Raw genomic sequence first — 24,231 nt, forward strand, 5'->3', positions numbered from 1 at the left:
GAAATAAATGTCCTAAGCTTTGCTATTTTAAAAAAGAAAGATTACCCTAGGCTGAACTTAGTGTTTTGTTTTGTTTTGTTTTTTGGTGCATATCAGTCACATTCTGCTGTTTCTTGACAAAGGCCAGCTAGACCTCTAATGCCAAGCAATGATGAGGGCCATTTAGGGAATTTGATTGCTTCCCATCCCCCACCATCTCTTGCAGAACCCAGATCTTGGACCTCAGGTTTTCTGTGGCCTGTGACTTCTTCTCAAGGGAAGTATTTCAGGGTCTGGCTGGGTTTCTCAGATAGAAGCATGGAAGGGAGATCACACTCAGGTGTGGACCTCCCTGAGTTCATTAACACTGTGCTCTCCCTAGCACAGAGAAGGAGTCAGGAACCCCTGGCCCTCCAGACTTGTAAGTGTTGCATTTGCTGAATTAGCAGGTTGGGAGGTTGGTTGCTGAGATGGCCAAGGGGGCCTTCCACAAGCCCCGGTAACCCCTGAGAAGTTGCTGTCTCTTCTGGATTATTGTGAGAAAATAGTTTCTGCTGTGTAGAAAACCTATGCTGGAGGGAACTTCTAGGGAAACCCACCAGTCCTATAGTGCCACAGAAGGTTCCCAGAACTCATGAACCATCATGGGGTTAGGTGACAACAAATCATGCTTCATTGGAACATTATGAGGAAGGATATTGGGTCCCTCGGCATTCATGAGGGAGATCTAATTTCTCAGTTGGAATGAGAAACATCTGGTTCATTCTCGTTAGGTTAGAGGGTTGGCACTGGAACCACAGGGTTTAGACCTAAAATTTGAAGGGTTTATGAATTGTTAATGCCTGTTCCCAGCATGTTATTCATGCTGGAGGAGAGTTGTCTTCTGGGTTAAATACAGTCTTGTGGAATCTTGGCATATCCATGTAGAATTGGACAGTGAAAAGTTGGGCATTCAAGAAATCATAAAATACATTCATCATACATCAAAGAATCCCCAAAAGTCTTTCTAGTACAGCTTGCCTCCAAGCCTACCCTTTCCCAAACCTGTGCTCCCCAAGATGGTACAAGTCAATGAAAGCAGTAGCACTTGGGCCTGCCACTAATCCCACAAGATACAAAGGAACTTGGGGTTCCCCAAGGGCAAGCCCACATTGGTGACTTGACTGCACATGGTGGGAATTTTCAAAAGATTTTTACCAGGAGAAAGTACCCATAGGTTTGTTCAAGTGCTCTGCCACTGGACAGGTTAAACTGTAGGAGCTGTGGCATTGAGGTTAGTTGCATTTCTGAAAGGGTTAAGAGAGAGTGGTTGCTATGACTAATTGAGCTGTTAGTCCTTTTGTTGGGTCTGAATGGTTGTATAAGCTTCTGTCAGTCCCTGTTGCTGGCTGGATGTGGGAAAGAATGGCCTGAAGCTTATGCCACATTCCAGGTCACAAATATCAGCGCCACCATTTTCTGTGGGCAGGGCGGACAGCATCTCTGAGTCACCTGACTATAATTCATCCTTTCCTTGGAGAACCTCTAATTCTTTGAGGTATCATAAAAATGTTGGATTCCATGTTGACATAAATATCAACATCTCCCTTAGGGCATTAACTAAGGACAATCCTAAACTCTAACTCCCAACTAGGGCCCATCTATGGGACATTGCCTTCGAAAAATCTTACCTTGTAAGCTCTCAATTGGCAGAGAGAAAATAGGATTATATACTGTGAACCTGGGATCATCCCAGACATTTCCACTGTAGGCCTGATACCTGGCATGCTCATCCCAGGAGGAAGGCTTCACCATTTCTCTGCCAATTGTTGTTGAAACACCTCTGCAGATAATCTTTGTGGATTTAAAAAGTGCTTTTAGAGACCATTGATGACCCTGTTGCCAGGAGAGAAGATTCAGTCATCTGGGGTAGCAGATATATTATCTGACCAACCATCTCCAGAACTGGGGACATGTGGATCTTCCATTTCAGAAGTCAGCATTCCTAAAATCATGAGGCACATTTGGATCTCGTTGCCTGGAGCCGAGCCTGTTGTGGGAAAGGCTTCAGATCATTTCAAAGGCAGACATCTATGTGTTCAGAGGAGCTTTGCTTCTTTCTGTCTTGCTTCTAGAGATGTTCTGGATGTGGAAAGAGTCAGAAGACTCAACCTAACCTTTCAATACAGCTTCTATAGGTTGAAAACACATGCACCATTCAATCTTCCACGCATGTTTGGATTCTGAGCAGTAATCTGGCTATGGAAAATTATTGAAGGTCTGTGAGCTCTAGCATTTGATGAGGTCATCAAGTATGTTGTGTGCTGAAAATCCTGGGACTTTATGTGGTTAGCAGAATTACATTCTTTAGTTCTAGGAGCTCTTCAACCAATGGAGTGGGTAGAAATACCTCCCTTGTCACCATTTCTAGTCTATGTCTTCCTTCATGACCATGCTCCTACCTGGGACAAGGAGTGCTTTTGGCATATGGCTGCCACTTTCTTGTCATAAGGGGATGTCTACAACTGACTAGTCAGTTCCCATATGCAGTCTGACTGGAGAATTTGGAAGCCAGGTTAGATTTATCAGATGAGGACATCGCTGTAGGGATGTTAACCCATCAACTTTGGCTTTGACTTTCCTTCTTGAAGGAGAGCCCCTTACTGTAATGTAACTGGAGTGCAGGATTAAACTCTTGAGCTTGCCTCAAAAGCCAGGACAGGCTCTCTGAGTTTTCAGACTGTAGTAGAATCAGTTGCTGAGGCAGTGGCATTGGTCACTGCCTGCTGGATGTATATTTTTAATGCTGACCAATTGTATTCCTGGTATTTCTCTGCTGTAGAAATTAGTATTGGACCATCAGCATTCTCTGCCACCAAATAAAAATTTCTCATCTCTAGGGCACACATACCATAAGGACTTCCATACTGCAGTGCTTATCTTGGAACACTTGAAGCAGCTCTCCCCTTTCAGGACATTGAATTTGCTATTTTATCTAAACAGAGACACAGCAGAATGCTCCAAAGACTATGTCTGCCTCCAAAACAGAAGTGCATTTTTAAGTCAAAATCAAGCTGACATCAGCTAGTTCCACATTCAGTCCTTAGAGACCAGGTGGGACTAAGAAGGGAAATGAAGGGAGAGACGTTGGTCCTTAGTCAGAGCCAATTGCTTAGCTGGTGGTCTTCTCCCCTCACCCCTGCTATAGCTCTTAAAGTGTTTTAGCCAGTGGAAGTTTCCCTGTAAAAGAAGCATATGGGAAAGAATTTTGGCAGGAAAAATTGGGGAAAACTTTGTGAAAGCCTTAAGTGTTATATTATAATAAATGTGGATCATTCTGGAACTACTAAAATTTCTGAGCATGGGAGTAACATGACCATGGTATGTCTTTAGAATGACTCTTTCCCATTATTAACTAGAGGGAAACGAATCAAGATGCTTTCAGATACAAACAACAGAGTACTGAGCCAAAACATCTTAGAAAATAAAGATTTAGTATTTCATATAACAAGCAGTCCCATAGCTGGAAAGAGAGGTTTGGTTGTCTTTCACAAAGTTAAGAGGTTGACTAAGTGTGCTGAAACAAGAAGAAAAAAAAAGTCAAATTGTAATTGAAGAATGTCAAAGAGGAAAATCTGGAAGCCAAAACAAAACAAAATAATTCAGTATGACCACTGTCACCCAGGAATATTACATTCTCATTTCAGAAACTATTTAGTCAAGCATAAAGACAACCAAGAATCCTTTCTCTATAGATGAGAATTCTCACCCATTTCAAAATAATTTTATTTACCATCACCAAAAGTAACTAGAGTATTCATTCCTCATGACCCACTGTCATCTTATGAAGTGTTCCCACATTCACAAAGGAAGCACTTACAGAAATCCATCAAGAAACTCAGCAACCCACAGATCTAGCCCACACTGAAAGCAGGGAAGATGCTGTCTGCAAACTTTCTGCAATTGTTTGTAATCAGGCCAGTTTCAAATATGAATGTCTAAGTCAGTCTAAGTCAGGTGCTGCTCTTCACATGCCCTGACAGGGAACCTTTTCTGACCTCATGGTAAATGCCATGAGATTCTATTTTTCACAGCAGGATAAAGAAATACAGACTTAAAATTTAAATAAAGACACTACTGTCTTTAGCTTTTGACTGAGTCTATCGCTTTTCTCATCCTGTCTTGCATTTACAAGGTTCATGCGTCTGTACCCAGTCAATGCAGGCAGCACTCAATGCTCTGTCATGTAATTTTTCTTACCAACAGACCAAAACGACCTGGTCACAGGACATGGTACTACTGATTCTTCTGTAGAGAAGCAGAATAAGGTAATGAACACTTGCTTAGAAGATAAAGTACACATCAGGAAATCTGCCCTTGTAGACAGACTATTCTCCCCACACTTTAGGGCTCGACTCCTTGACCTTGGTGAGATGTGCTTTTACCTCAGAAAATAATGAAAACTATCTAACTTAATTCAACAGTAATTGATGCCTAGATACTATATGTTTCTTGAGTGGGTTTTATTGAAATAAAGTTTAAGTAAACACATATAGGTATTCTAATAAAGAGTTAATACTTATTGTGAGCAATTAGTATGTGCCTATTTATTTACATACATTAACTCCTTTAAACCTTACTATTATCATTGTATCCTTTTTATACATGAATAACAAAACGAACAGAAAAAGACATAGATTGGTGGGTTGTAATAGGTTCCAAAATGAAAGTAACTAATGGAATGTGATTAATGACATTTGCACATCTCTGTTTTATCTACTTTTGTCTTTTTCCTCTTTCTCTTCCCACTTTCATCATACAAAACAATTCTAAACCAAGACAGACTGAACAGCCATCTTCAGGACTGCAAGTGAAAGCTAGCTGTACTCCATTCTTTTCTGGAATGATGAATCCACAGACATATGTTTAGGAGGAAGAGGTAGGCAGTGAAAGCTTTGTGGTGTATAACAGGTATAACAGGCACAGGATTCAATTCGTTAAATAGCTAGTTCTCAGCATTTTGTGAACTGAGGACCTATTTCCAATGCTTTAGTACAGTTTCTTCTGAAGTCCATGCTGAAAAAGGAAATAATTAGGCTCAGAGGGTTTTATTTGAAACCTAAGTCTCTACAAGGTGATTGTGCTAATTAGGACTTTTCTAAGTTTCTCTGACATTCTTCACTCTAAAAACTTGGGTCTCTATCTTGTGTATTCCCAGAAATGGGGAATGGTCCTGGAAACCCACTGAGATAGGAGTCACTGGGTCTGGACTCCTGGATATACAGTGCTTCACTCAAGGATACAACCCTCTAGGAAGGCTGTGTATTCAAACACAATATTTTGTCTTAACCATATATGCAAGTCAGTCTGTGGGGTGATGGAATTGGTCGAAACAGGGCTACACCAATGTGGTCCAGTGACCAGGTGACAGTCTCGAATTGCTTTCAGTCCATGAAGATGTAAGACAAAACCTTGTGAGTAAACACTTAGAAACTTTTATAGGAATTTGACAGTAATTTAGAAGTATTCATTAAATCTAATAATTGAAACAAAAGGGAGACATGTTTTGTGTTGCCTTTTCCATTTCATTTTTATATTACCTGTTTTTCCCCTAATTTGAATTCTATTTCCTCATTCTTTGTACACCCAGTAATTTTTTATTGGATTCTGGAGAGCATGAGTTTTCATTGTTGGGTGTTGGATTTTGCTATATTCCTTTATATAGTGGTAGTTTTCATTCTGGCAGTCTGTTGGATTGCTAGGCATTAATTTGATCACCTGGAGGTAAGTGGGTTTTAAGGACACCTCAAAGTATGAAGCTGAGGGGATAGTAGAGGATACTAGGGCTCACATTGTTTATTCCCCATCTGTCTTAGTCTGCTTGTGCTACTACCACAAAAATATCACACACTGGGTAAGAGTTAAGAATAAAATTTCTTTCTTGCAGTTCTGAAGGCTGGGAAATTCAAAATCAAAGTCTTTCTGTGTTTGGCAAGGCCTTCTTCCCACAGTCTCACATGGCAGAGGGATGAATGCTATGTCCTCACAAGGCAGAAGAGATAGAAGGCAAAAATGGCTTAGCTAGTTCCCAACAGCCCATTTATAAAATCCTCCCATTCATTACGGCTCTGCTCTCATGATTTAAACACCTACTCAGGGCTCCACCTCTGATTTCCCATCTCATGGAGGTTTAAGTTCCAACATTGAAATTTTGGAGGAACATATACATTCTGGCCATAGCACCAACTCTGAAGAGATCACACTTCTGAAGGATTTTTTTTTGTTCCATATCTGAAAAACATAATTTCATATCTTTTTCTGGTTTCCTAATTATTTAATGTAGAAGAATGAAGCAACCCCTTTTACTTCATTATAGCTAGAAGTATTTAGTAATTCACTGGTAATGATTTTATTATATTTAATACAAGTGTCAATCTGCATGGAAGAAAAGTTAACAAACAAAATCCAGCAAAAAATAGCAAAAACAAATAATTCAAAGACTTGAATAGAAATTTATCCAAAGAAGTTATACAAATGGTTAATAAGCACATGAGAAGATGTCATTCCCAATAACTAATGAAATGCAAATCAAATCCACAATGGGATACCACCTCACAACAATTATGATGATTATTATAAAAACCAACTAACTAACCAATCAAAAAATGCAGGAAATAATAAGTGGAAAAACTGGAACCTTTATGCATGACTGGTGGGGCTATAAACAGGTGTACCCACTATGGAAAACAGTGTGATGGTTCCTCAGAAACGGAGAAAGAGGATTACTATGTGATCCAGCAATTCCACTTCTGGATATGCATTTATAAGACCCCAAAGCAGGACTCAAACAGACATTTATATGCACATATTCAAAGATGAATTATTCACAGTAGTCAATCTGTGAAAACAGTCCAAGTGTCCATCAATGGAAGAATGGCTGAGTAAAATGTAAACTGAATATTATTCAGCTTTAAAAAGGAAGGAAATTCTCTAGCTGTAGTTATAGTTCAATAGTAGAGTGACTGCCTAGCATGTGGAAGGCCCTGGGTTTGATTGCAGCAAAGAGAACAAAAGAGGAAATTCTAACACATGCTACAACATGGGTCAGCCTTAAGGATATTATGTTGAGTGAAATAAGCCAGTCACAAGAGGACAAATACTGTATGGTTCCATTTATGTAAGTTTCTAAGTCAAATTCACAGACTTAGAAAGGAGAATGGTGGTGAAAGGGATTGGCAGGAGAGGGAAATGGGTAGTTAGTGTTTGATGGGCACAGAGTTTCAGTTTGGGAAGATAAAAACTGTCTTGAAAATGCACAATAGTGACAGTTGCATAACACTGGAAATGTATCTCATGCCACTGAACTATTATGGGTAAAAATAGTCAATTTTATTGCATGTGTATTTTACCACAAAAAAGAATACAAACACACACACACACAAACCCCCAGGGTTAGGGATATAACAGCAGTAGAGGATCCTCAGCACACACACACACACACACACACACAAGAAAGAAAGAAACAAGAAACAGAAAAGACCCCTCCCCACATACAAAACAGCTGGCTATTGTTATTTCCCACCGATCATTTGAGAATTGCTATTCTTAAGAGGCTGAAGATAGAAAAAGATCAAAGAGATGGTCAGTTTGGTGAGCTTTCTGCCCAGGATTAAAGATGACAAACAATTGGCTGCCAGGCCACCAAGGTACAACGCAGCCGAGAACCAGGGGAGTCTATATCTAATGTGCCATGGTTCCTGAACTCATGTTTCTTTTTCCTACTCAATTAGCAGTAACATCCCTAACAATGGTCAGTGCATCAGAGCCGGCAGAGTAGAGTCTGGGAGGTGAGGGGCCTTCTGCAGGGAATTTTGGGGAGAAAACTAAGGAGGCTGGGGAAGTGGTGGCTGCTCAGAAGAGGAACAAAAGGAATTCAGCTCTTGTGGTCTAAAAGGAGGAAGAAGGACAGTATCAATCCAGGATATATGGTTAGCATGAAAAGTGATGGGAAAGGGCTTGGTATTAACCACTATGAATAACATGATCCCATTTCTATATATTAGTAAAATACCAATATTTCTATGTATATTCACATAAAAATTCCCAGAAGCATATCAATAAAAATGTGAATATTGGTTACATCTGTGTGGTCAGATTCAGAGTTGGGTGGTTTTTCTTTTTGTCTTTGTTAATTTCTATATGCTCTGCAGTTTTTACAATGGGTGGGTAAAATTATAATAATAGGAAGACGAGACAAGAGAGTAATTTTGATTTAATAATTAGAAAAGAATGAGGAGATGTTATATAGTCCAGACTTGAGGTACCTTTAATTCTGTTTTTAGAGATTTGTACAGACATTAGTCTATATTCCATTATTTTCATCCTCTTTTTGTCTTGTTTATGTTATGGATCTGACCAGCAGCTTACACATTGTACAGAATCTATCTTTACATTTCTTGTGCTGGAAAACCATTTCATTCTTACAGGTCAGGTAACATTAGCAAGAGCAGCAGAGTAATTAAGGATGCTAGGCTGTGTCATTTAACAAATCCTGAAATCCAACTGTAAGCCCATTCATTAATGCCACAAACAAAAGGGTTAATTGCTAACGTCTAACCGTCCTATCCATGTGAACACAAATGCAATCCTGTTAAACGTTATTAATGCACTGCTGCATCACTTTGTATCTTTAGAGGCTGCTGATGTAGTCAGTGCTGGAAGAGGTACCGATTTATTAGTTCTGAAGAGGTTATCCCTGGGGTAACTTATTATCAGTGGTACAAGCACAGAATGTTCTGTGACAGAAGAATGTCTACCGTAAAATAGCCCAATTAATCAAGATGGGGCACTCATGTGTTGCCAATGCAGCAGGACCAGATGCTGCCCACTCCTGACTTGTCACCATGCAGCCCTGAGACTGAGCCAGTGCCCCAGGAACAGGTTGCTGCACTCCCCAATGCTCAGTCGCCTCACTTTAGGACAATTCTGTTGTCTTATGATTCTTCTTCATCAAACCTTTCATCACTTTATGAAGGAGTTGAATAAAATGACTTGGGTCTCAACTTCTTTTTACATTTTTTTTTCTTTTTTCTCATTCAGAGAAAGATTCTGAGAAGTGAAAGTTTCTAAAGGCAGTTTTGAAGGATGAACCTCCAAATGTATTATCTCAACTTCTGGAAGCTTCTGCAGCCATTAAAAATGATGTCATAAAAAGTTTCAGAAGACATGGGAGTGTGTTTGCTTCATGCTATCATTGTGCAAAGAGCAACTTAAAAATGATACCTGATGAACAGAGGGAATAATGCCAATTTTCTGAACTAAAAAGGACAGTTTCCATTTATTGTAGAAAGTCTAATGTCAACATTTGATAGAGAGAGGAAAAAGGCTTTCTTGACGGTTGTATTTTTTTTATGCTTTCTTTTATTCTTTCCTATTTTTTCCAAATATTTTAGAATAGAAATGTATTACTTTCTAAAAAATAAGACTCTCAACAAATGTTATTTTTAGGTTGGTATCAATAGATACCAACAGATATTTTCCCACAAACCATCTACATCTTGAGATGAGGCTCAAAAATTGTTTGTTTATGCCACATTTTTCTCAAACTGAAATATTATATGTCCCATAACCTTATTTATCCAACTAGATGAAGAAAAACTCTTTATCAAAAGAAACAAAGCCAGAAAACTTACCCCAAGGGGAGAGAAGACACTGTCCAATCAGTTCTGCTTTTTCTCAAAGCTCTCCAGAAAGATTTAATAAGAGACTGCCTGGGCCAAGGGGTCACTTCCTTCAGAAAGGCTGTTCCCTCTCTTTGCCCTGACATCAGGAAGGAAAAAATAACAACTGGCATTCATACTGTGCTCAGAGCCTTAAAAGCATTTTCACATGTAATAAGAAGGATGCAAAGATAAACCGTGTCCAGAGCAGTCTGATGCCCTGCTGACAAACACACCCTCTTCCCCGTGTTCCAAGTGGTAATCACAGAGGCACACAGAGGCGTGGGGCAAGGGAGCTGTCCTTATGCTCAGTACTACCCTAAACAGTTGACATATTATAACATGGAGTCTTTATGACAACACCAAACAGTAGATATGCTTATCTATATCAGCCTCTGGGTCAGATCCAGCCAGTGGCTTGATTTGGTAAATAGTCTTATTGGAACACAGCCACACCCATTTAGTTATGTATTCCCTATGACTGATTTTGTGTTATAATGGTGAAAATGAGTGGCTGCAACTAAGATCACAGTTGGTGTTTTCTTTTCCTGCAGCACCTAAAATATTTGACATTTATCTTTTTATAGGAAATATTCGCTAACCCTAATCAGAACCTGAAGGGTAAGATCCCAACTTCCTCCAAGGCATACTGTGTAAGCAGCACAGCACACTATAAGCAGAAAGATGAAATGTGAATAGCTGAGCTTTAGGTAAAAAGACAGAAGACATAGCAACTGCTGGAATTCCTAAGCTGTGTAAACACTGCACTGTAAGTTATCATTTTCCATCAACTTCTGATTTAGTGCTGCAGCAAATTATAAAACAAGTCATTTTAAAAAAAAACAATACCTACCCCAGGGCTGGGTATGTGACTCATTCTCGTAATGCCTACTAGGCTAGGTAGGTGATAGTGGTAGGAAGAACAAGTTCTGAGGCCTGTCCTAGGCAAAACAAGAAAAAAAATCTGAAAAACAAACTACAGCAAAGAAGGCTTGGGGAGTGGCTCAAGTGGTAGAACGGCTGACTAGCAAATGTGAGGGCCTGAGTTCAAGCCCCAGTACCATCCACCCACCCACACACACACACACACACATGCACACACACATGCACACATACACATGCACGCACACACACACAATTTCATTAGCAAAACTGGAATTAGTTTTCAATGTACAGTTTCCACAATAAAGCACACAGTAAAGCCTTTGATATGATATGCTCCCTTAGTGTATTCAGGGGCCACCTGTATGAACTTGAGAGCTCCTTCCCAGGCTAGACAAGTAGGAAGAATGGGAAGTGTTCTTGAAATAAAAACCTAACTTCTCATTTGCTTTCAGCATGGCTCTTGTTTTAAATGTTCACTTCTCTTTCACGATCTTTTCTTCTTAATTCCATTAATGCCCAATCAGCTGAAACAGGTATTTTTATGGAAGAAATTGCCAGTGCTCACCAGCTCCTTCTGCCTCACCTGAGTATTCAGGAGTTGGTAACCTTTATCGACCGTCATTAAATCTCCTCCACGTTCAATCCCCCTGATCTCAGCCTCCTGTGTAGCTAGGATGATAGGTGCATGCCACTATGTCCAGCTGTTGGTTGAGATAGGGTCTCTCATATCTGTTCTTTAAGCTTAGGCATGTAGTAATGTTTTATTTATCATAGGAAATTTTCTTACATAATTGAAGATCTTTCTTTTAAGAATTCTTGGGTCTATACATAAAAATCCTTCTTAATTCGTCATAGTCAGCATGGTTTTGTTTTTCTTATGACTATGTGTGCCCCAGGTGCTCTCTACTGACAATATCAAAGCATGAAAATTTAAAAGCAGAGACCAGAAAAAGGTGGTGGGCTGGCTGAATTCGTACCAAATGTTTCCAAGAAAGAGTCTTAATTGTTGACTCAATCCAAGAAAGGCTATTTGGCATTGGGAAGTATAAAAAAAGGAGTATAAATATGTTTATTCTTGAGACAAGTTAGAATTTGGGTAGTCAAAATAAAATGTCCATGCGTCTTAGTCAATCACTCAGGATGGAAGGGAAGAAATAATGAGTGATAAAGCAGCAATCCTCCCAGGCAAATGGTGGAAGTAGAAACAAGAGCCTTTACTCCACAAAGCTAATATTAGGGTATGAAGCCCTCCTAGCATCCAGGCAGTGAATGTGCTATCTGTTCTTGTTAATTTTCACCCACACTCTCCCCTCCAGTAGAGGGAAAAGGATAAAAATCTAAGGAATCAGAACAACTTAGTGGAAATGTTTATTATTTAGTGGGGATAGCAGTGTGAGTATCAACCAGAGATTACCTTGGGAGAATTCTGTTTCCTATGAATTCTGTTTGTCCATTCAGCACAAATGATTAGTCTGGCATTTCTATCCTGTAAAGGCTTCCTTGAGGACAGCTGCTGGCCTCCACTCATTATTCACTCATGATATGAGGGCCAAGCACATTGGTTCTAACAGGACACACTCAAATCTTTCAGGTCACATTACACGTCTCAGGGTCAGAATAACCCTGGGCAGCTGCTTTTACTCCTTTCAGGAAATTCCTCCTGCAAAGACCAATGGAGGAGTGAGGGTTGTTGATTCTACTGTTCTCAATACAATTGTCCTTCTTCACAGTGCACTAGGTGGCGAGCAGCTTCAAAGGGGAATGTTCCAAGCAGCCCAGAACACTCTCACGAAGTCCCCATTGGGACTCTCAATTTACCCTCTTTGCCTGTCTTTCTTCCATTTCTCACAGGGCAGACTCACCACCTATATGGATTCTTTTCTGATTCTCCCAACCAGAGTGTGTTAATTTCTCACATTTGGTGTGCCTACAATTTCCAGGTAAGACTCATTGCACCATATGTAATGATTATCTGCCCACTCATTGCTGTATGTATCTTTGTAGCCACAGAAGCCAGTCCAGTACCTGCCAAGGGCAAGATAAAAATTCAGAAGGTCTTTATGACTAATCAGAACACAGGCTTATGAGTTACTTTAGAAAACTAAATATTAAATGAAATATTACTTACAATTATTTAAATTAAATTAACATTGAATATTAATTTAAATATCACCCAAAGATTCAGAAAACATAACATGCATCCACATGTATTAGAAGAAAAGAAAAGTTTAAGCAAGAAAGAAAGGGACAAAGGACAGGTGGACCAAAGTTTTGTTGAAGAATGTGTACATCTCCTTGCAGAAGCCAAGTAGAAGGGACACATGGTCCTTCACTGCTCACAGCCAGCAGGTAAAATATGACAGGAAGCTATGAACAAAAGGGTAAATAAACAATTACAAGTTCAAAGGGACTAAGAACAAAAGATACCTAGAGCCTAAGGCCAGTTGGAAGGGCAATTCGGGGACACAAAGGCCTTGCCAGCATCATGATCAGAGATGTTTGGTTTCTACAGCAGGTGAACCAGTAGAAGCTAGATACAGAGAATTTTCTACCAAAAAAACACAGTTTTCCACTTGCCCAACTTCTGGAATACAGTGTAAATACTTCAGATAAAGCAGGATCCACACAACATATGTTTTATAAAGAATTTCTTTTGTACAATATCTTTAGAAAATAATTTGGCACAAAATTATGCCTAGTTGTACTTTAATATATACTATAACACCTAGAAATTCATTAAGAGAGAAATTCTTGCACAGGTATAACAAAAGTCATGGACAAGAAAGTTCATAACTATAATGTTTGTAACAGAAAAAAACATAGACATCTGTATCAGCTGGGAGTGAATAACTGAAGTATGATCTAGTCATATGATAAATATTATGTAACACGGAAAGCAAATTAACTATAGATACACACAACAGTGTGGGAGGAATCTCAGAAACAAAATAAAAATGAAATAAGCGAGTTGCAGAAGATAATGCTTAAGAATTTTTCTTAAGCCTCCAGAGAAGCCCAGCTAAATAAGATGTAGTTGAGCAATCTAAACACTTATGGTAAAAATTTTTGACAAAAAAGGCAAGAGAATTAAATAGTGGGATGGATAGAAGGACAGGACTGGAGGATACCCACATCTTCAACAGTTTGTGGTAGATTTTCAGGTCCACACTTTTTGTTATGATTTTGACATTCATGTATGTTCAATGTTATCTTCCGAATGAATCAAATTATTACATGACATTAACATCTTATTACTGGAATCCATTTTGTTTTGAAAGTGTTTTATATCTAGAAACTTCGCTATACTTTGCCCTACTATACAGTGAGTAGTTGAAGACTCAGAGGAGGAGACAAATTTCTTCAACATGAAACAATGTATCAAGAAACCATTCATACCTAACTTAAACATGAGAAACCAAGGCACAAAGGGACCGATTAATATCCCCAATGTTATTAACAGACAAACGCCACTTTTTATTTCCTTCATTATCCAGCAATAGCAGTCATTTTGCTTGAGGAATGAAAAAACTAGGGTAAACTTTTCAAAATTTAAAAAGTATTTTCAAAAGCCTTGAATTTAGATTTTTGTAATAAGTGTTTTTTTGTTCTTTTAAGAAGGATGCATCTCTGACCATTTCCACAATGAACTGAGCAGAACAAAAAAACAGTGCCTAATCAGATTCTGAAAATGTTTTAGACTGTTTCCACCAGAATATCCTTTGCTATCCTGATGTGACGTACAGAAAACCAAAACTCCAATGAACTAATACCAGTGGAACCCTTTAGGCACATACATGTCAAAGGAAAAAGACACTCCAACATGCTTTATATTTTAATAAATGAGAAAAGACCTTGTCAACTGACATTGAATTAGGAGTGATTTTGCTAAACTTCATACCTAGTACAATCACAATACAGCTATTGTGATTGAATTACAGTACAGAGGTAACAAGTAAATGTTGCTGAAGTGGTATATGAGAGAAATTTCTTTTCATCCAGTATCACAATAGATATGTCCTAAGGGACACAATAGATGTGTCCTAAGAAGTTGCCACTGAAGTGAGGGTCCTCAGGCAAACCAGTATTGTGTGATGGACAGTGTGATTCCCCAAAGACAACCACCTAAGGGCCTTGGAGCCAGCAAGTTCTATGGAGATAAACAAAGGATAAACCTAGAGAATGTCCTTGACTTGCTCTGTGGTGAAGACAATCTGTTTCATTTTGTTTCTTTGTGAATTCCCATGGAAAATGTCATGATTCTATAAAAAGGCAATTCTACAATTCTACAATTTTTGTAAACACAATGTAATGTTTACAAAAAGGTCTCAAGATTCAACTGTCTTCCTGAAGGAGCCATTGGGAACAGAATGATTACAAAGACAGCAAACCAAACTGTTATCCTTAACAGTGTAAACAACGTAGGAGATTTAGAACAAGATGGTAGAAATAGGAAAGGTAGAAGAAAGGTGAAGCCTGCAGAAACAGAAATGACTTCTCAGAGGAAGCTACTGTCATACAAGGACAATAAGACCATCCATTGTTACTCTGACCAGACATTAAAAAGAGGTATAGATGCTTTGTGTGGGGGTGCATGTCTGAATCCCCATGAATACTCATGAGGCCAAGGCATGAGGATCATGAGTTTGAGGCCAGCCTGAACTACATAGCAAGACCCTTGCTCAAAAACAAAAACAAAAAGACAAAAAAAGAGGTATAGCTAGACCAAAGTTAGAAAGGGACTTTCCCCCAATGTCTTTTTTAAACAGATTTATTGAAGCATTGGCATACCATTAACTAGACATTTAAGGCTTATAGTTTGATAAGTTCTGGCATGTGTGACCATTTGTGAACCCAAACCATAATCAAGATAATGAACATTTATCACCATCAAAAGTTTAATCATGTCACTTTGTAATCTCTCCCTCCCAATACTCCCCAGTCCTATGATCTGTCAAGTATTGATCTGTCATGCAGGTTAGTTTGCATTTTCTAGAATTTTATATAAATGGACAGTTTATATCTGGTTTCTTTTACTAAGCACAATTATTTTGGATTCATCTATACAGTACCTCATAATGTAGTCTCATTCCTTTGTATTGACACATAATATTCCATATGAATGGATGTCTGGGTCATGTTTAGGGATTGGCTATGATCACACATGCTAAAGTCTTTCTAGGACATATACCTGTTAAATAAACTTACTGGAGACCATTATTTTTGACCTCAATTCCTGCACAAGGTTAACAAACTAGATCAAGCTAGATGCCATATAATCAAACTGAACTTAAAAACTTGGCCAGTTATAAAAAAAGAACCCAGGAAATTCATAGCAATTAATAGAAAGGGGCCCAATCTACCTGAGCTGTCATGGTCAGGTACTCTCTCTGAGTTAACCCTATAAGGAAAGTAACTTTGAAACAGCCAATGAACTTTTTGTTCCTTGTTACTGCTTTCTTCAGCCTTCTTCTACCTGTCAAGTCCAGCTCCTCTGAAAACTCAGCAGAGAGCCTTTCCACTTCAAACATGGAATGCTGCCTGATTTATGAATTGATGATGTTAAAGCCAATTTTCTCATTAAACACAGTTTGTTATAGTTTGTATTTTTGACAGCTGTCATTTCTCCTAAGTAAACACCAAGAAGCCAGGTGAATGTACTTGTATATTGAATTTTTAAAAAACAAATTATTTTCCAAAGTAGTTATGCCATTTTAAATTCTCACCAGTATGGTATTGTATGAAGATTCTGGTTCCTCCAAGTCCTTACCAACTCTTGGTATGGTTAGTCTTTTTTTTTATAGTCATTTTAACAGGTGTGCAATGGCATTTCTTTGTGTTTTTAAAATTTGCATTTACCTTATAACAAATGATCTTTTCGTGTGTTTATTTTCCCTCTTCATAATTTCTTTGATGAAATATTCCTTTGGATCATTTGTCCATTTTGTTTAACTGAGTTATTAGTTTTCTTATTTCTGAGTTTTGTGGGTTCTTTATATATTCTACATAAAAACCTTTTATCAGATACATAATTTGTACATATTATATCTCAGTCTCTGACTTTTTTGTCAGTCATTTAACAATGTTTTCCAAGAACCTGAGTTTTTAATATAATCAAGTTCAGCTTATATATTTATTCTTTTATGGATTGAGTTTTGCTGTTTTGACTAACAAATCTTTGCCTAAGTCAAAGTCACAAAGGTTTTCCAGTTACATTCTCTTTTAGAAGTTGCGGGGTTTATATTTAAGCCCCCAATCCATTTTAAGTTAAAGTTTCTATGAGTTGTGGATTGAAGTTTGTTCGTGCATATAAATGTTAAAAAATCTAGTGCCGTTTGTTGAAAGCTAGAGTTTCTACATTAAATTGCCATTATACTTCATCAAAACGCAGTTGTCCATATTTGTGCAGGTCTTTTTCTAGACTCTGTATTCTGTCCCATTGATTTATTTGTTAATCTTTATTTTTTATTTTTTTTTTAAATTTTATTTTTTTATTATTCATATGTGCATACAATGCTTGGGTCATTTCTCCCCCTGCCCCCACCCTCTCCCTTACCACCCACTCCACCCCCTCTATCTCCCCCCAACCCCCTCAATATTTGTCAATCTTTATATCAATACCACAAGGCCTTGGTTACTACAACTATAATGTCTTGAAATTAGGTCATATTAATCTTCAGCTTTGTTCCTTTTGTCAAAGCTGTTTTATCTATCATGTAGTTTGCATTTATGCATGAATTTAAGAAACTGCTTGTTAATTGCTAATTGCTGTTTTGATAATTGAGATTAAATTGAATATAGATCAGGTTGGAAAGAACTGACAGCTTTACAAAACTGAATATTGTCATAAATGTGGTGTATGTATCTCCTTTTACTGAGATGTGCTTTAATTTCTTTCAGTATGCAGAGCTTTTTCATCTTTTATCAGGCTTACCTGTGTTTCATGTTTTTATGCTACTTTAAGTAGATATTTTTTCCAATTTTTGATTGTTCCTGTCTAGTCTATAAAGTTGTTTGTTAGTTCCAGTAGACTCTGTGTGTGTGTGTGTGTGTGTGTGTGTGTGTTACATATGTGTGAATTCTATGAGATTTTGTACATAGTGGATCATCTGTGAATTTTGTGAATAAGGACTGTTTTGCTTCTTCCTTTTCAATCTGGATGCCTTTTATGTTCCGTCATTTATTCATTCATTGATTCAGTTTTTATCTTATTACCCTGGGCAATACCTCCAGTACAATGTTGAATAGAAATAGTGAGAGATTTCCTTGGTGTCTTCCTGACCATATCTCTATAGTTCATTTCAAAGCACTGCCTCCTTTCTTTGCCTCTTCCCAAGGTCTATCAAGCAGCAAGGCTAGTTCCTTCCCTTCAATGAGGCTGTTGTCTTCTTGGGAGGCCTGCCCTGTGTGATGTTCTTAGATATGTGCGACAGATGCTCCTGTCTTCAAGCAGGAAGCCCCATACAATACATTAGACACAGCAAACTTATGCTCTATCTTCCATATGAGTTATGAAAAGATGACCAATGATCTGATGAATCATGAATACCACCGAGGCCTTTAAGTCCCAGAAAGCAGGAATAATGCCACTGATATCACAGTACTTTTCCACACAGTCCTGATGGCAAGTTGCTGCTGAGCCTCAGTTTTTGGGGGTGGCAGATGTGTGTGTCTGTTGACTCAAAACATCAGGGATCAAGGAGATGCCTTCCTGTCTCTCTGTTGTGTTTAAATGTCCTTCTTTTGTAAACTATCTCTCTGGAGGGCAGATGGCAGGCTCTGTGGAGCTGCACAGGGCAGCAACAATGCTGTTACTTTTTCTTCTCCTCACTGTACATTTGCTTAAAGATACCACATTATTTCAAAATCTGATTTCTTACTCACTTTTTTGCTTATCCACCAAAATTTAAAAAAAATATTTTTGATGTGTTTTGATATAAGAAAATTGCTAAAAGTCAGAACAAAGTTTACTCGATAGTGAAAGCAAATGAAAAGCTCTAATTCCAATTTAAAAACCAAATTGTTCTTTTGAAATCTTTTTGGAAGCGTGTGTGGGGGTGATATCAATATTCCTGTGCAGTGCCTTCATACTTAAAAGGGATAGATTGGGCTCTGTAGTTTAACTGCCAAATTCGACATTCATGTCCATCTGGACATTTTTGAAAGGATCCTTGAGCCGGGATTGGCAGTTGGCTGTATAATCACGCCTGCATATGGTGTGGGATTTATTTTTCAATGGGCAACAGTTAGTATAAAAGCATTGCATGATGTGGCTTTACCGAGAACCCACGCTCTGACATGTTTGCACGTGTGAGTGATTACATTTTAAAGCTCTCTGTTAACAAGCCTTTGTTCTTTATTTCCTACAAATCAAATTAGTTGGGGATACAGTTCATTTTGAAATCATTTGGAAAATGTTTGGGCATTCTAGAATTTCCTTTGTACTAAAGTTTTGAATAATTAAAAAGAAACCTCCACAACCAGTGCAAGAAAAAAATGCAAGTTAACTATGATAAACACTGATGCCACAGGAGAGTGGAGCTACATGGTTCTAAGTATGTATCAACCTTCCTGAGATATTTAGCTCTGATTCGGTGTACACAAAGACAATCTTTAACGCTTATATCCAGGAGAACCTTGGCTTCAAAAACATTGCATTGGCTCAGTCCAACTTAGGCTGCCAAGTCCCTTCTTGTACCTCACTTGTAAGTAAGTCTGAGTGCACGTGACCACAGCTCCACCCAGGATTACAGTTGCTATATGATGGGGCTATTCTTCAAGATGATTTCAAGGGAAGTAAAGGTAATTTGGACAAGAGCATCCTTATATGGGAGACCCCAAGTAAAAAACTGTCCCCAGCCACCTCCTCTGCCTCCTTTGCTAGTAAATGGAGCACAGTTTGGGAAAGGCAATGCGGTAATCTACAAAGTGCACTCAGCATTGTCTTCAAAGCGTGGCCCATTGGTTCTTTAAACTGAATCATTATGTGGAAATCCTGTATAGAGTAGGCACTAGTGCCTGTGAAGGAGATTCCACCTGAACAACTTTTGGGCTATGTTTTAGTAACTTCCAACCACTGACATGGAAGGGAACATCCAAAAAATTGAAAATTTAAAAACTGTATTTAAAATGCAGGGATAGGTGCCTGTAAGTAAGTTTTGTCTCAAATGTCCAAGAAATTTGTGGCTATATTTGATCTTTTTTCTTGGTCTCCCTCTCACCCTTTCCTTTTCCCTGCTATCTATCTTCTTATAGGTTCCCTTACCACACCATTGCTATAGACACCAAAAGCATGTGTGTAGAAAATACTTTTGAAAGGTCAGAGACATCTAAGGCTTTTGTTATCAAAAAGAATCATTTAAAAATAAAGTTGTATTTTAAATTGTTTGGTTTTCTTTTATGGTGGATATGAGGTGGATATGTGAAATTACAAGACAAAACTTATGTTTGGTTGTGACCCTAAGAATGAATGGGGAAAATCATTTTTTGATATTTCTTAGCCAGGCAGTGGCTTTTCCAAATGGGCAGGGCCTTTAAGACTTGGATAGGGCAAGTGTCAGCACACAGCATTTTATAATCATCACAAATGTGGCTGGGAGGGATGTGTTCTGACGGGAAGGGTGGGGATCACACTTAGAGTTGTTCTTAAGTAGGATCATGAGTTTGGATGATGTAGGAGATTTCGTATGACTAATTTTTGTTTCTAATGATAAAATTCCAATTCTTAAATGGAAGGAAAGGGGCTTATAATGCAAAAGACAGGTCAGTGCAGTTATTTCATGAATAATCAATGACTGTCAAGGACATGAATTTATATCTAAAATACATGGATTAATCAGAATTCCATAGCAGATAACAAAGCCACTCTAGATGTTTTAAGAGGAAAGGATTTAAAAGGATCAAATGTTAACAGAATGGGTAGAATGGGCAGACAGTGCATGGATGACTTGAACAACACAGCGGACCCCATCTCCCCATCAGCATGTACTCAGGTACAGAGGAAATGAGATAACTTCTGTCACTGCTATAGGCTTTGGTTCCTCTGTACTTTGTTGAGATCCATCCCAACTCAGTGGTCACCCTATTTCTTGATGACAGTGGAAGAACTAGAGATGAGCACTGGGACCCCAGAACTAGTGCACCACAAGTAGGTACCAACCCAGGGCCATATTCTACTTCATGTATGCCTTTAAGATCATACTCAGCTTTATCTACTTGGAGGAAGTTAGACCATGTAAAGACAAAAGCTAGCTGGAAAGCATAGTATTTTGTTTCCAGGCTCTAGCATAACATGAAGGAATGGTTCTCAAACTTTACTATGTATTAGAATTAGCTGGCCACTTTTAGAATCCAAACACCCAAGCTATACCTTGTAGTAAGCACAGATGTTCTTGGCTTATGACAAATTAAAAAACCCATTGTAAGTTGAAAATATCCTAAGTGAAAAATGCATTCAATCCACCTACTCTACCAAACTTCATAGTTTAGCAACACAGGACCATACAGAGTATGGATTGTTTCCCTAATGATTGTAGGGCTAACTGAGAGTTGCAACTCAATGCTCAAAATCTTGAGAGAGTATTATACTGCATATTGCTAGCCCACAGAAAGATCCAAGTTTGAAACTCAGTGGATAGTGTCTACTTCCCACCAATGTAGAATCAAAAAAATCCTGAATCAAGTAATTCATTAAGTTGGAAATAACGTATAATTTTAAATCTCTTAGGATTCAGCATGTCTTGCTTTAGCATTTGCTTACCACTGCAGGTAAATCCAGTGTGCACCCAGTGCTTAACCAGAGATGCAAGTCATAATTTAGTGTACAAATGGATAATCTGGGCATTTTGTAAAATGCAGACTCTAATTCAGTTGGTGTGGGTTAGGGGAAGATTTTACATTTCTAACAAGACCTCAGATGGTGCTGAGGTTGAATGCTGACTGCACTTAGAGAAATGCAATTGGGCATCAAATCACTAGTGGGTTTGTCACAATTTCTGATTTAGTACATATAGGGTGGAGGCTGAGAATTTTAATTTCTCACAAGTTTGTAGGTAATGCTGAAGCTGCTATTCTGGAAACCACAGCACCACTGATGCACAATCCGCTACAAGGGGATTGGAATGGAGTTGAGTAAGCTCATTCCTGTATCTGCAACAGGTGCCAACCATATGGCATTTCTGATGAATTCAAAGAAACTGGATCCAACAAATTGAGGGGACTCAGAAGAGAAAGTGGGATGTAATTATTTACACCATACTCAGTTACCTTTATCTATTTTCCTTCTATCCATGAATTAATTACTTGTGGGTCAAGGGAAACTCAGGAACGTATCTTTTTTTTTTCCCCCTTGGTGGGACTAGGGTTTCAACTCAGGGCTTTGCACTTGCAAAGCATGTGCTGTATCACTTGAGCCACACCTCCAACCCAAGACTGTATAACTAGCTGGCAAAAAAAAGGGAGAAGCAAAAAGAAGACATTAGTCTTCTATATTTAATAGATGAGAAAGTTTATCTCCACATTTTACTCCTTGGAAAATTAGGACAAAGCATTGGAATGATAGACGAATGGCAGAGGTGAACACTCTGTGGCTAATGTGGTTCCCATGGGAAAAAACTTTGAGTGACTTCAGGCTTACTGCTAATTCATTGGACACACATCAGATATTGGGTATTATGTCTTCATTGCAATGCCTTCTGGATGGAAAACTCTTAAATGTACCACCGGCCAACAGCTTTTTAAAAAGAGTTTTATCATAAACTAGGAAAACAGAATTGGTATTAGGCAATAATAATTTTCAAATGAGGTGATTCATTGTAAATTACATGTCAGTCAGAGTCTGACTCAGTCACAGTTTGAGATCGTTATTTACACTTGGATACCTACTACCCTCTCATTTTCCCCATTTCTTCATCACATCATATTCTCCAGATGGAATTCCAACTTCTCACCCATGGATGGGGTCTAAGCCAAATGACCTGACATACTATCATGATCTAAGACTCCATACTTCTGTTCATGAAAAATTGAGATAGTATATACTTGAACAAAAACAAAATGCAAACACTTCCAATAATAGAGAGAAAAGGACATTATGTAAAAGAAAGTTTGAGTAGTAATTTCTGATTCTTTTCTGGACTTTCAACTCAAAATAATCACAATGTCTTCTCCTAACTTGCACCAGGGACTCAAAGCATTTTCTCGATACCAGCATAGAGTCCACCAAAACTTCTGAGATGCATGTTATACTCCTGGACCTTAGCAACACAAAGATGTATGTGGTGGTGAGCTCACAATACCGCTGACACTGAACGAGAGAGGACGTTTTGTCTAATAGTAACCAATTCTCTGGTTCTCTGGATGCCAACTGGGTGTTTGTTCAATAATTCATTCAATTCTGACACTGACTATCTGGAGTTAGTGCAGACCTCACAGTTTAACTAACAACTCAGTCCCACAAGACTACCCGTCCCCCTTCAGTTGCCAATCATAAGTCCCTGAATGAATGACTATAAATCAGTGGTATCTCTGACCCCCCTCCTCAGAGTCAATAATTTTCAAGAAAAGCTCCCAGACCTGAGAAACATACCTTACTTGCACTTGACAGTCCATTATAAAGAATGTAGCACAGTAGCAGCCAATTGGATGAAATGCATAAGGCAAAGTATGGGGTAGGATGCATGGACCCTCCATACTCTCTCCATGCTCACAACCCTTCAGAAGAGCAATGTGTTCTAAAAGTTGAGAGCTCTTGAAATCCCATCACTTAAGGTTTGTTGGGGGGAAAAGGAAGTTTCAACACATAGTCATGACTGATTAAATCACTGGCTACTGGTGATTAACTCACTCTCCAGTCCCTTTCTACTCCCTGGAGGCTGAAGATGGGGTTGAAAGTTCCAACCCACTAATCATCACTTGATCTTTCTGGCAACCAGCCCTCATCCTGAAACTAGAGGTCTCCCAAGAGTCACATCATTAAAGGAAAAGATAATCCCATCATTCTTATCACTTAGGAAATTCCAAGGGTTTAGGAGTTCTGGGCCAGGAATTGAGGACAAAGATCAAATATCTTTCTATGATACCACAGACAGGGTCTACAGGCTGTGCAGGTCTTGCAACTAAGTCTTAGAGGTAGGATGTAGGCATATTAATGTAATTAATAATAGAATGATGTATTATCTTTGGATGCTACAGACCAGAAATATTACAGGCATTCCAAAAAGAAAGTACTATCTCCAAAAGCTGTAATAGCTTGAATCAAGCCACGCTCAAGGCAGTGTGAAGAGTGTTGCACTTACTCTGTATTAAGTTGGGCACGGCACAAAGAAACCTCATTTCTTCTGACCTGAGGGATGGTGGGCAAAAGGACAGAATGAAAACAGGAATTAAATCAGATGTTCCTATTTCATCTTCCCTATCCCCAATCAGTGCCCTGACCTTGGGGAAAGGTGGACACAACAGGAAGGGGTGTGTGTGTCTGTGTCTGTGTGTGTGGTGGGGACATTGGCTGAGTATCACTGGCAAGTACTGACCTTACCTTTCTAGTCACAGTGATGAGACCTGTGTCCTTTAGAGGAACCCTAACTGTAGTTTGGTATCATCACAAACATAACACAGAAGTGACAGGGTTGGAGAATCAGCAGCAAGAAAGGTGATGTGGGAATGTCTCAATCAT

General features: G+C 38.6%; 1 long non-coding RNA gene across 2 annotated transcripts; it reads right to left on the minus strand.

The window, feature by feature from the left end:
• Nucleotides 1-1,174: 1,174 nt before the first annotated feature.
• Nucleotides 1,175-23,283, minus strand: LOC141423922 (uncharacterized). 2 transcript variants are annotated; one of them, XR_012448686.1, is made up of 4 exons: nt 23,146-23,283; nt 10,531-10,618; nt 9,651-9,777; nt 1,175-3,198 (listed from the first exon to the last, which is right to left on the minus strand). It is a non-coding gene; the product is annotated as an uncharacterized lncRNA (long non-coding RNA). The 2 variants fall into 2 exon arrangements; XR_012448685.1 differs by lacking the exon at nt 1,175-3,198 and adding an exon at nt 5,914-6,249.
• Between the last annotated feature and the right edge of the window lie 948 nt (nt 23,284-24,231).

Source organism: Castor canadensis, chromosome 6 (genome assembly GCF_047511655.1).
Source record: "Castor canadensis chromosome 6, mCasCan1.hap1v2, whole genome shotgun sequence".
Lineage (NCBI taxonomy): Eukaryota > Metazoa > Chordata > Mammalia > Rodentia > Castoridae > Castor > Castor canadensis.